Here is a 14,172-nt window from a genome sequence, read left to right as displayed (position 1 = left end):
TCTTTTTTATTTTTTGTACTTTAGCTAGTTTATTTAATTGTATTTATTTGTAGCAATTGTATTTAATTAATTTATTGATAGTGTAGTGTTAGGTTAATTGTAGGTAATTGTAGGTAGTTTATTTAATTAATTTATTGATAGTCTAGTGTTAGGTTTATTTGTAACTTAGGTTAGGATTTCTTTTACAGGTAAATTTGTAATTATTTTAACTATTTTAGCTATTAAATAGTTCTTAACTATTTAATAGCTATTGTACCTGGTTAAAATAAATACAAAGTTACCTGTAAAATAAATATAAATCCTAAAATAGCTCTAATATAATTATAATTTATATTGTAGCTATATTACGGTTTATTTTACAGGTAAGTATTTAGCTTTAAATAGGAATAATTTATATAATAAGAGTTAATTAATTTCATTAGATTTAAATTATATTTAACTTAGGGGGGTGTTAGTGTTAGGGTTAGACTTAGCTTTAGGGGTTAATACATTTATATGAATAGCGGCGAGATTCGGTCGGCAGATTAGGGGTTAATAATTGAAGTTAGGTGTCGGCGATGTTAGGGAGGGCAGATTAGGGGTTAATACTATTTATGATAGGGTTAGTGAGGCGGATTAGGGGTTAATAACTTTATTATAGTAGCGCTCAGGTCCGGTCGGCAGATTAGGGGTTAATAAGTGTAGGCAGGTGGAGGCGACGTTGTGGGAGGCAGATTAGGGGTTAATAAATATAATATAGGGGTCGGCGGTGTTAGGGGCAGCAGATTAGGGGTACATATGGATAACGTAGGTGGCGGCGCTTTGCGGTCGGCAGATTAGGGGTTAATAAGTGTAGGCAGGTGGAGGCGACGTTGAGGGGGCAGATTAGGGGTTAATAAATATAATACAGGGGTCGGCAGTGTTAGGGGCAGCAGATTAGGGGTACATAAGGATAACGTAGGTGGCGGTCGGCAGATTAGGGGTTAAAAAATTTTTTTAGAGTGTCGGCGATGTGGGGGGACCTCGGTTTAGGGGTACATAGGTAGTTTATGGGTGTTAGTGTACTTTAGAGCACAGTAGTTAAGAGCTTTATAAACCGGCGTTAGCCCAGAAAGCTCTTAACTACTGACTTTTTTCCTGCGGCTGGAGTTTTGTCGTTAGATGTCTAACGCTCACTTCAGAAACGACTCTAAATACCGGAGTTAGAGAAATCCCATTGAAAAGATAGGATACGCAATTGACGTAAGGGGATCTGCGGTATGGAAAAGTCGCGGCTGAAAAGTGAGCGTTAGACCCTATTTTGAGTGACTCCAAATACCGGCGGTAGCCTAAAACCAGCGTTAGGAGCCTCTAATGCTGGTTTTCACGGCTAACGCCAAACTCCAAATCTAGGCCATTGTAACTTAAATTTTTTGTAGCGTTTCTTAATAGATTTGTCTCAAGTTCTAACATACTCTTCCATTAAGAAATTGGATCTTTTAACATTTAAAGAACAACATACTTATGCTCAAATCCTTAAAGACATATGAAACATATTTTTACATACAATTCCATCTGAGCTATAGTTTTACCTAGAGGTTTGCAATTGTGATTCTCTACAAACTTGTTTTTCTACAGAATTGTGCCTGAGGCATCTACTAAAGATAAATCTTATCACACTCAGACACTCAGCCCACAAGTAGCACCAGAACCCCCCCCCCAAGAAACCCACATCACTAGGCCCATTCATCACTGCACATGTAGGTCCATCTTCCCCCCACCATGCTTTCTTAAAACAGCACAGCCTGACCCAAAAAGAGCTGACCGTCAAGAATTGTGCAGCTAGCACACCATCTGACAATTAAGTAATTGTGCCAGGCACCTCTTTTCCGCTTCCTCTTCCCCCAGCAATCCCAGAGCCACACTCAAAAATCCATATAATTGCATCAGCCCAACAGGGAACCAAACCTGTGTTAAAGCAGTGGTAAGCAAAGCATTCAAACACTACACTGCATGTCCCCCTGTATAGAGAGCTACTCAAATCCCACCCCACCACTATCCACCTTTCCCTCCTGGCCCCAGACCATCTTCCTCACCTAGCAGCTACCACCACTCATCCCATCCTCACTGTGACTGCTCAATACCACACCCAGGCCCTGGTCCATCCGATTACATGACCCCACTGATGCCTTAGTCCCTGCAGGATGCCGGCTCTCTGTGACCACCGCCATGTCAGCCAAACCTGTAGGGACTCTCATCACAACATCCATGCTGTCTCTTCCTCTACTGGAGACTCTACCACTCCGCTTCCCACTAGGCCCTTCTGTAGATTTCCTCCTACTCCCAGCTTTAACTGAACCGTAATGATGGTCTGGAGCTCCACACCCGTTTCTCTCTCCTCTGCGAACCACCATCACTGGACCCGGTCAACTGAGATCCTCAACCTCAACCACCATCCAGAAACTGGTCCCAGATCCACTCCTGCAGAAGGTTCTACATGGTAAGTAGTCCTCACAGCACACCCACACACATTGACACTTGCTGCTGAAAGGTCCTGATATGATGAAGAGGCACAAATTTCCTTACAGTCCCCTTTTAACACCTCCAATTACAGTCCAAACCTTTGCCCTATAGCTGACCCCACCATTCCCTCCAAGTGGGGTCAATTAACCCCTCCTCTTAGTTCTTTGCATATGCGGTTATTCTTTCAATTCAAGCAAATGCTTTGTATTCCTTAATTTTTGCACATAGCGGAAATCAAACCAAAATCAAGCAACATCTTCTATATTTGCTTGCAAAGCATACAAATCCTTGTATATTTACTTCTAAGCAACATTAAAATTTGTATTTTGTCATAAAAATATGTTTCAATCAAATACATAAAAATTGCCCCTTGATATCTTTCAGTTGTATGTAGTTGCTGTTGCAAGGTGCATAGATAAAGATCTGCAGCAAAAAACACATGTAAATACTTTTGTTCTGGGTATGCCACTGTCCTTTTGCTTACAATGGAGTTTACCAGCAGGCAGATAGAAAATTTTGTAGTGTATTTTAATGCAAATTAGCATGAGCACTTCTCTTTTATATAGCAAACTTACAAAAACTGCTTGAAAATTACAAGCACATATTTTTTCATGTAATTAATTGTGACTGGTGCCGACTCCCATACGGCACGAGAAATGTATGAAAACATTGTCACTGCTCTTGATTTTGAATACTGGCACCTGAATTTCAAGTATATTTGCATGTGAACAGCCTGTTTTGCTTGTTTTTGAATAGGCACCTTAATTGTATCTCTGTAACAAAATTGTTTTTCTCCAGGACTATTACAGCAATTTATGTTATACTATATTCTTTAACAGAGAAATAGTTAACCCCTTAATAATGACGACATACCCTGTACGTCAGCTGTCATAAGGTCTTCCAGGGCTGCCTAAGGGATGCAGAAATATCACAGTCTCGCTACTGTTGGCAACACACATGCACCTACAGCCTTAAAAGTGCTACAGATGGCTGATGTACCCTTAAAGGGACACTGTAGCCAAAAAAAAATATTTCATGATTCAGATAGAGCATGTAATTGTAAGCAACTTTCTAATTTACTTCTATTATCAATTTTTCTTCATTCTCTTACAATCGTTATTTGAAAAGAAGGCATCTCAGCTAAGGAGCCAGCAAATTGTGGGTTCAGAACCATGGACAGCACTTGTTTTAAGGTGCTGTCCAATCAGCAAGGACAACCCAGGTTGTTCACCTAAAATGGGCCGGCATCTAAACTTACATTCTTGCTTTTCAAATAAACATAACAAGAAAATGAAGACAATTTGATAATAGGAGTAAATTAGAAAGTTGCTTAAAATTGCATGCTCTATCTGAATCACAAAAGAAAATTTTTGGCTACAGTGTCCCTTTAAGGAGTTAACGATTAAAAAAAAAATCTTTAAGAAATAACATTTTTCATAACTGCTAAATTCTAGAATGCCCACACACGGATTCTTTTTTTAATACATTGTCTGTTCTAGCGCACAAAAAACTCATGGCTGCTCTACTGTTATGTAATAAAAAATGAGCAAGTAAAGCTTTTTTTTTTTTTTTTTTATTCTTAGAAATCTTGATTGATTGAATGTCTAAAGCATATTTGGTATTCTTGTTAACTTAATCTTTAGGTTTTCATCAAGAAAAAGTTTATAAAAAAATTCATTTAAGCAGAATAACAAGGGGAAAAAAACAATGATCAGAAATAGGTACTATGCAAAAAACTGCAGATATATCAGAAAATATATTTGCCTACCAAAGCAAGAAATAGTAACATATTCTTTTTTCCTCATATTTATTTCATGTAAAGAATATGAATATAAGCATTGCTTTTTTTCAGTCTATAGTTCTTGAGAATATCTACCGTTTTCTTAATTTCATTTTATGCCTGTTAAAATTGTATGAAACTCTTATGAAAAATAATAATATCCACAACAAAGTTAGACTAGCAATATTTTTAGCTGAAAAAAAGCATTTTTTTCTATAAAACCTCCATGGCAATGTGGCTTCTTTTCATGATTTCTCTTGGGATCAAATAGCCTGTCAAAGCCAGCTGCTCTAATTAGCAGTATATTAACTGAAATACAGGGAAATACTATAATATTTCTAATAACTGTGCACTGTGGTTCTAAAAATCCACATAGGCTCATGACAGTGTTTTTTTGTTGTTTTATGTTAATATATCAGACTATAATATAAATAAAGATTTGCCAACATAATTTAATTGATCTAAAAAAAAAAATCTCCTCTATCATCAAAATATTGTTTTGAAAATTTCAGTATAGTTATTTGTGCTGCAGTATTTAATTATCATGAATTGCTATACGAGAGGGATAAAAATGAACCCCAGGGAAAACTTATGCTGCAACTATTTAACGGTAATCATACATAATGCATCACATTGACTGGCTTATAAAACACACAATAAATCACAAAAATCACAGCAAAATGGAAATATGTAAAATAAGTTGAGGTCATCACATAAACCCTTAAAATGCCAAATGTAATGTAAATTTTTAATGCTCTACTCCAGACACTACCGGTATGTTGAAAGTTATGCAACTGATTTAACATATTTCCTGTAAACATATATGTTTGTACATATTGAAAATTACATATAGCATACGTTAATCTTTTGTATAAAATAATTTCTTAATTATTTTTATAGGGCAAGTAGAGAATAAAAATGATATAGAGAAATATGGGAAGTCCTTTTCTAATATGCAATATGTAAGTGCAAGTGCAAGGTGCATACAGGTGAATACTGTTGTGTCCGGGACTTACCCTTAAGGAGCCTAACCGCCCCCGGAATCTGTATGTGCCGTGTAGTACCTCAGACTGGAAATCAAGGATGCCGGGGGACCTCCGTGGTCAAACCGAAATCGATTCGGTGGGCTGTCTGCTCCAAACCAACCGGCAAAATGTAAGAATCTCCAGCAGCGCTTCAGGCTGAACACAGGTGCACTGCGTTGTCTGTTTGTGACGTAGCAGGATCTCCGGTAGGGGGGCGGTGCTCTTGCTTCACCCGGGTTTTACAACAGAGGTGCTCCGTATGTAAGGGCTATAAGCTGATCCAACTGGTGCGATACAGGCAATCAAAGAAGAAGTATAGGATCCAGCTTTATGCAAATAAAATCCATCTTTATTGGCAAAGTTAAAACGCCAAGAGTGGCTCAGCGAACAGCATACATAGATAGTAAGCAAAAACCAGTGTGTGAGCGTGACACCTATGGCTATGATTACGGCTGAGCGCCGAAACATGTAAGCCGTGGTGTCACGCTCACACACTGGTTTTTGCTTACTATCTATGTATGCTGTTCGCTGAGCCACTCTTGGCGTTTTAACTTTGCCAATAAAGATGGATTTTATTTGCATAAAGCTGGATCCTATACTTCTTCTTTGATTGCAAGTAGAGAATATACAGTAAAAACATTACTTGATATATGTCTGTATGTATCAAATTTCTTTTAATGTTATGTTTCAGGGATTTTAACCCCTTCCTCAGACCACAAAAAACATATATGTTTTTTGTGGTCTGAGGAAGGGGTTAAAATCCCTGAAACGTTACATTAAAAGAAATTTGATTACTTTAATACCGGAGAGTGCCTTTATATTTGGATTACTTAATTGTTGTGTTTAAGTGCACACTAGAAGTAACAGTTACGTTGGGAGTGCTGGTCTGTGATTGGAATATATATATATATTACAAAAAAATATTGGAACACAAATTTGACGTTACTGTTTTCTTTGGATAGTCTTATGCATGTTTCAGGCATTCTTTATAATTATTTTACAGTCCCTGTGTTTTCCACCTCCTTGGCATTTTATTCCATGAATCCACCACCCTTTCTGTAAAAAAAAATGCTTCCTCACATTTCTCCTGAATCTGCTACCCTCTAACTTAAGATTGTGACCCCTTGTTTTGGCTAAACAATTGTTTTTACAATTAAACCAAATAAAAAAATAAAATAAAATCAAAATTTCCAGAGAATGCTGAGGCCAATAAATTTATAGTTTCGGGTTTATTCTGTATCAGCAGAGGAAAAAAAAACTATAAAAACTTAAATGGATTTTTCAAGTACCTGCACCCAAAACACATCCCATGTTTCAACAAAATTTAATTTCCCATAATATTTATATAAACTGGTAAATGTATAAATGCTGGGAAACAACACACCATACCAAATAGAAAATAGTTTTGCTCAGCAAATGTATCCTCATGTAAGAAGATTCATTTGACAATTAGTAAACACTCTATTTGCAAAAATGTTCCAGTACTGGAGGAAAACTCAGTCTGAACCTTATTTCATCCACTGTAAGTTTATTCTTCGTTCATACACTTCTGCCCTTCACTTAGTCAAGCAAACCTACTTTTCTTTTTTAATATCTACTCTTTCCTCAAACTCTAAACGACTCTTCTCCACCTTTAACTCTCTCCTATACTGACCTTCTCCACCCCACCCCACCCCCGTCTTTCTTTAGTGCTCAAGACCTGGCAGACTACTTTTTAAGCAATACACATACTATCCAAAGCAACATCCCAACACCAACATGCAATCTTTCAACAACAGGCCCAGTTACTCCCTCTGCCACTCTCTGCATCTTCCATCCAGCCACTGAGAATGAAGTTTCTTCATTACTATCTTCCTCAGGCCTCACTACCTGCCCGCTCGACCTTATCCCTTCCCATCTAATACCCTCCCTGTTTTCCACCCTCACTCCTGCTCTTACTCACATCTTCAACATAGCTCTCTCTTCCTGTCCATTCCCATCTTCTTTCAAACATGCAAAGGTTACTCCCATACTCAAAAAAACCCTCCCTTGACCATAATTCTCTTGATAGCTACTGCCCCATATCACTGCTTCCACTAACATCAAAACTGCTGGAAAAACTAGTTTACAACCGCCTAACCCACTTTCTGTCCTCCAACTCCTTGCTTGACCACCTGCAATCTAGATTCCGCCCCAAACACTCAACTGAGACTGCACTTACCAAGGTTACTAACAATCTTCTTTCTGCTAATAGTAATGGGCGGTATTCTATACTTATCTTACTTGACCTCTCAGCTGCCTTTGAAACAGTTGGCCACCCCTCCTCTTACAGACCCTTAGCTCTTTTGGCCTCTGTGACACTGCTCTTTCTTGGATTCACTCTTATCTTTCTCACAGGTCTTTTTCTGTATCATTTGCTGGTGACACCTCTTCTCCAATGCCTTTGTCTGTTGGAGTACCTCAAGGATGTGTTCTGGGTCCTCTACTCTTCTCCATTTATACTTCTTCTCTGGATAAACTTATCAAAAAATATGGCTTCAAGTATCACCTCTATGCTGATGACTCCCAGATCTACCTCTCCACCCTCTGTCCTTTCTCATGTCAGCAACTGCTTAACTAGCATTTCCTCCTGGATGGCCTCTCACCACCTAAAGATTAACATGTCCAAGACTGAGCTCCTTCTATTCCACCCCTCTAGCTCTATGTTGACTTCTGACTTTTCTATCCCTATTGACGGCATCATCATCTCCCCATCACCCCAAGTCCGCTGCCTTGGAGTTACACTTGACTCAAACCTACCCTTCTTCCCTTACATACAATTATTTTCTTCCTCCTGCCGCAACCACTATGCAATACTTCCAAGATTCATCCTTTTCTGAGCGTTAACACCAAAAAGCAAATAATCCACTCCCTTGTTATTTCCCGACTTGACTACTGCAATAAATTACTTACTGGCCTCCCTCTTTCCCATTGACTACTGCAATAACCTACTTACTGGCCTTCCTCTTTTCTACTTCTCCCCCCTTCAATCCATCCTAAATTCCTCTGCCAGGCTAATCCATCTTTCCAGTCACAGTGTACTGTATCTGCTGCACCTCTCTGCGAGTCCCTTCATTGGCTCCCCATTCACAGCAGAATTAAATTCAAAATCATCACCCTTACACACAAAGCTGTCACCAACGCCCCTCCCCTCTACCTTTCCTCTCTAATCAACAAGTATACTCCAGCCCGCTCACTAAGATCCAACAATGACCTGCTCCTTGCATCCGTGACTATCACCTCTTCCCATGCTAGACTGCAGTACTTCTGTCGTACAGCACCTACCCTCTGGAACACTCTCCCTCATCCTGTCAGGCTTCCCCCTAATCTTTCTTTGTTTAAATGCTACCAGAAGACTTTTTTGTTCAGAGAAGCCCACCACCCAACTCAGCAATAAATTAATTCCACTTACCTGATATTTCCCTCATCTAACTATGTATTAACTTATTTCTCACTCTTGCAGTCCTCACCTCCTGTTTCTCAACCTCCTACCCTTCTAGATTGCAAGTTCCCACGGGAATAGGCCCCTCAATTCCTCCTGTATGTGTTCGTCAAATTTTGTCCTGTGTCTTACAAGTTTTATATCATTGTTTTATTGAAATTAATTGTACCCATGGACAGTGCTGGGGAATATGTTGGCACTTCATAAATATGTACACTAAAAATAAAGTAGCTTTTTCTTGTTCCTTTATTTTGTCCCTCACTCTCTAAACGCAGTTCTAAAATACTTTTGGGGTCTTGGTTAAATCAAGTGAACAGAGTTTCTGTGTGCCTCCTTTTTGGCTTCTGATTATGACCAATTGTAAGAGGAAGTCAAAAAGGTTACCTCTCCAGCTGTGTATTATTGTATACTAACAGAAAGATTATGCCTAAAATGGCAACAATTAAGATTGTCTTCAAATTTTGTGCTGTGGCTTAGTGGCATTCTGTCTTGCTCCCAAATAGTCTTCCCCTGTTTTATTTTTGTCTCCCTGGTGGTGTGGGGTATATTGTGCCTTCATTCATCTTTGGCATGGGAAGACATGAAATGCTACCCTCTGATGACAAATGCTTTCCTGTGTCAGATGGAGGAACATGTGGCATTATGAGTAATAGTGTTCAGGGTACTGGCTTTAACCAACGCAGTTATTTGCTATGAGGATGACAGTATTTAATCAAAAACTGATTACATCCCTACTTTCCTTTTCCAGAAGAGGGAAATTGTGCAATTCCTACTAGACACCGGAGAGCCTTGTAGAGATACAATGAGGGTTGGTAGATATAAGACTTGCAAAAGGAGTAACTATTACCTGGGGGGGGGGGGGGTTGTGTTTTGTTTTTCAGTTGAAAGTGTTAATCATTCTCTGTATACTGCTAAATTGGAATTATTACTGTTCTCTATGTGTCTCAGAATGGGTTCATAGTGCTCAGTATGCAGCTGACATGGGGTACCTACTGCTATGTATGTAAATAACAATTATTTTGTGCTTCTCTTCCATTGGTTAACGTTGTTTTGTTTAATGGGTTGCTGCTCTGTGTGTGATATGCAATTGAAAAGGGGTTAAATTTCTCTGTATGTATCTGGGAAGAGTTAAAGGGACAGTCTAGTCAAAATTAAACTTTCATGAATCCAATATGCGTCATAAGGTGTGAGTGCAGCGAGTGCACTATACATGGGTATGTGTCTGACATACTTGCTACTTGAAACCTAGCAGAACTGGCTTGGCTATCTGACTGCGAGTTTGACCCTGCTACCCACTGACCTTTTACTGGTGTCCCTAAAGTAACTGAGCCCACTGCCCTAGCCCCCGTTTACATCCGCTATTTTCCTAATGTACCTAAATAACTTGCGCTGGCTCTTATCTTTTTACCCAGTTGAACTGTCTGAATCCCCCTTGAATAACTATTATCATCCCTAATGTGTGGTGCAGGCAATGACTCACCAGGGTCTGTTGAAGCTGCCGCTGCTGAAGCCTGCACCTGAGTTGGGTTGAAGTATCCCCAATGGATGCTGCTGCTGATGACGCCATAGGTACCTGTGAAACAAATTTGCAAGTGGGGGTATCACTGGAATCAGAGATGTGGCCCTTAACACCATGATTCTGTCCCCCCTGACCACTAACACCCTGATTATTATTTGCCCCCCTTGCTAGCAACCTTTTTCTCAGGCTTGCCAAAATATTCATATATCCTCCTTTCCCACCTTTGCCTGTACCTGAAGGGGTTAACTCTAACGGTTTTGGGCCCTTTTTTGATGCAGGCCTCCTTGCGCCTCTAATATTACCCATGCTAGCCTTATTTACTCTCTTTGGGCCTTGCTTCTCTTTTCTACAGCTACCCTGCAGGCCCACCAGAAACACAGGCCCTCAAGCTCCATCCGGAGCTTGATAAATGGGCCCCTTAGTCTACAGCTAGTAAATACTACAAATCTATTGTCGATGAATAGCACAGTGTGAGTAGGTCTTTTTATGTGCATTGTGAGGCTGCAGCTACTATTGGTTACATTTTTACCAAGCAGAATGTAATTGTTTAACTCAGGGGTGAGCAAGACGGTGATCGCGGTCTACCAGTGGGCCGCAAGTGAATTTTGAGGTGACCGCCTGTAAGTTTTCAATAGTCTGCATAATAAGAGAAAGATTTCTCACACATCTACGGCGGCGAGGCTCTTCACTCATAATCTAGAATCCTAGATAGAATCTAGATTCTGAGTGTAGAGCTTCACCACCGTAGGTGTGTGAGAAATCTTTCCCTTATGCAGAATTTTGAAATCGCCTATGACTTTGAGTCTATGACGATGGTATGGGCACCGTACTTCAGCATGCGTGACACGGCTGTAGCTGAACTTGCTGTCCCAGCTTTGGTTACAGGACCTGCCCCCTAATCAACCTGACATGGTGTCCAGCCAAAAAAAGTACTTTGTAGAATAAGTTTAGAGCCGTCTTAATTGTGAGACTACTTATCATATGCAGGCACAGTACACAGATAAGGTTGCTTGATGGTCCCAGCGTGACGTAAAGAGAGAGCTCTCGCAGTAAGTAAAGACAGAGCGCGGCTGTATTTGTTAAAGAGCGTGGCTGATTTTTAAAGCTGTATTATTTGTGGCAAAAATACAATTTGCAGCCAGCAGGTCCTATTTGTAGCAAAAATACAATTTGCAGTCAGCAGGTCCTATTTGTAGCAAAAATAAAATTTGCAGCCAGCAGGTCCTATTTGTAGCAAAAATACAGTGTGTGCTGGACTATTTGTTGTGGTTTTTTAATAAATACATTATTGTAATTATTATTATCAAGACTGGTGTTTTTTTTTAGTTAGGTGACCACGTCACTTGGAATAAAACTAGAGGTAGCCCTTGCCTTACAAAAGTGTGCCCACCCCTGGTTTAACTCATGCAAATCATCATGAAAGAGAATGTGGTAGTTGCACCAGGAATTAAAAGAAATTTAAACTCATATTTTTTCTATTATCCATCTTAGTGATGGTCAACTAGCGGCCTTAGGGCCAAATAGGGCCAATCTGCAATAGCTTTTGTGGCCCCTTGGAAAAAACAGAACTAAGAATGTGTGCCATAGTTTTTGTGGCCACAGAACAATGCAGGTTTAGTGTGTGTTTGGGGACGTCTGGTGGATGAGCACAACTGCAAAGAGCCCTCTTGAACAGTAAACAACAGACAGAGCGTAAGCTGCAAGCCTGCAACTCTGGCCATTTTTAAGAAATATTATTTGTTTGTTTAGAAGCCATAAATTTATATGTAGCCCTTAGATATTGATCTGATGCCCCCATGTAGTAGGGAGTTAACCCTCACTGATCCATATTATTAAAGCATTAAAAAGATACTAAAACTGAATTTTTGTTGAAAATACTGCTTTTAGCGACCATTCCCACAACTCTATTGGCAGGCAGGGTCAAGTCTCTGCAAATAAAAAAAAATACTTTTTCAAACACTTTATTTAAGATTTAACAAAGCAGAGATTGACTTAAGCATCCATTAAACTGTGTGTTGTGTTCTCACATAATGCAATACCCTTCTTGATCCATTATTGTTATTGCATAGTCTTAAATTTTGTATTTATCCCAAAGCGCTTCAGTTTGTGCAAAATGATGCTTATTTTTTCAGTCCCTATGGTTTCTTCATTGCACAGCTCATATTTATTCTCTTTTTAAATACACAAAATTGTGTTCTGACTTTTCCATCATTTGTAATATTATGCACAGTAAACATTTTTATTTTTTTACCATCAAAATTGCCTAAAAAAAATAAAGATTGTTCCTCTGTAGTAAAAAATATTCATTCTGAATCCTCTGGGTATTCTGGGCTATTGTGGTATTAAAATAAAGAAATGCTGTGGAGAAGTGGATTTTTTTTTTTTAATCAGAGAAGGGATCATGAAATATAATACAGTTATAATGATATACATGAATCATTAATCTTCAATTGTATAAAAGAAAGGATCACCTTAACGATAAATAATGAGATTTTCCCACAGTATGTGCTGCAACATACTATGTTCTTCCCTGGTGCATATATATTTTAACATTATTATTTCTGTGTAAAACAATAGTTAGATAGGTTATGTTTACTTTGAAAAATTTAGTTGTGTTCCATATACTGGATAAATGTTTAACTTGCAATTAGCGCTGCGGAATCTGTTGGCGCTCTACAAATAACTAATAATAATAATAATAATTGGTGTACCACAGTTCATTTTCATGAGGGATTTAAAACAGTTGTTTATAAAAAATAATAATAAAAAATGCTGTTATTGATTAACTTATGGTACATTATCTAAAAGAAATTTTAAATTCAATAATTTTTCTTTTAATTTATGCTTTTTTTTTGCTTGAAAACAAAATGAGGCAGTAAATTCATATAAATAAATAATCACAGTAGGGTAAATAAACAGAAATAAAACGTCCTCATACTTGTCCTTGCTTGTACATATTTTTTGAGTTTGAGCCTGTACATCACTAATTAAAAAAAATCACTGAGATTAGAATAGATTAATCATCCTCAATAGAAAGAATTGCAATATATAATGCCAGTAGGAAAACATGTACTGGTTTAAAGGAACAGTAAAGTCAGGATTAAATGTTCATGATTCATATAGAGCATTCATTTTGAAACAAGTTTCCAATTTACTTCTGTTAACAAATTTGCTTCTTTCTCTTTGTATCTTTTGTTGAAGTGCAGTGATGATTTACTGGGAGATAGCTGAATACATTGGGCGAGCTAATGACAAGAGGTATATATGTACAGCTACCAATCATAAAACAGCGTCCAGTAGTTCATAGTTGCTCCTTTATCTATCTAGATATGCTTTCCTCCAAAGAATATCAAGATAACAGAGCATATTTAATAATAGAAATGCATTGTAAATCTGTTTAAAGTGGCATATTCTGTCTGAATCATAAAAGTTTAATTTTGACTTTGCTGTCCCTTTAAGGAAGTTGGATCCCAATGGTAGGTAGGGAAAGTTCTCTAGTTGAAGAGGAGGCCAAGAAATTGATGAAAGTCGCAGTCGAAGGCTGGAAGACAGACACCAAAAGCAAAGGGAGTGAGGAGCCATCAAAAGCCTAAATATTAGAAAATATGGTTCCAAAAGGATTATAAAAGTTAGTAGTCAGCAAATACATAGCCAAAGGTTTGTGCCAGGAGGGAGTTCAATTTGATAACAAGTTAAAAGACAAATTAGGAGGCCAAATAAAAGGGCAAGTGTCAGTGACAGATAATCACCAGTCCAGGAATGAGGTAGCAGAGAAGAAGTCAGAAAGGCAGACAAGTGACAAGCCAGGAAATCAAGATCCAGGATTACAGGATGCAAATATGCCAGGGTCAGATAAACTAGCAACCAAGCTACCAGAATAGAATGTTAACCTGAGTTTAATAGATTT

Source organism: Bombina bombina, chromosome 1 (assembly GCF_027579735.1).
Source record: "Bombina bombina isolate aBomBom1 chromosome 1, aBomBom1.pri, whole genome shotgun sequence".
Lineage (NCBI taxonomy): Eukaryota > Metazoa > Chordata > Amphibia > Anura > Bombinatoridae > Bombina > Bombina bombina.
Note: the sequence above shows the minus strand (reverse complement) of the source record.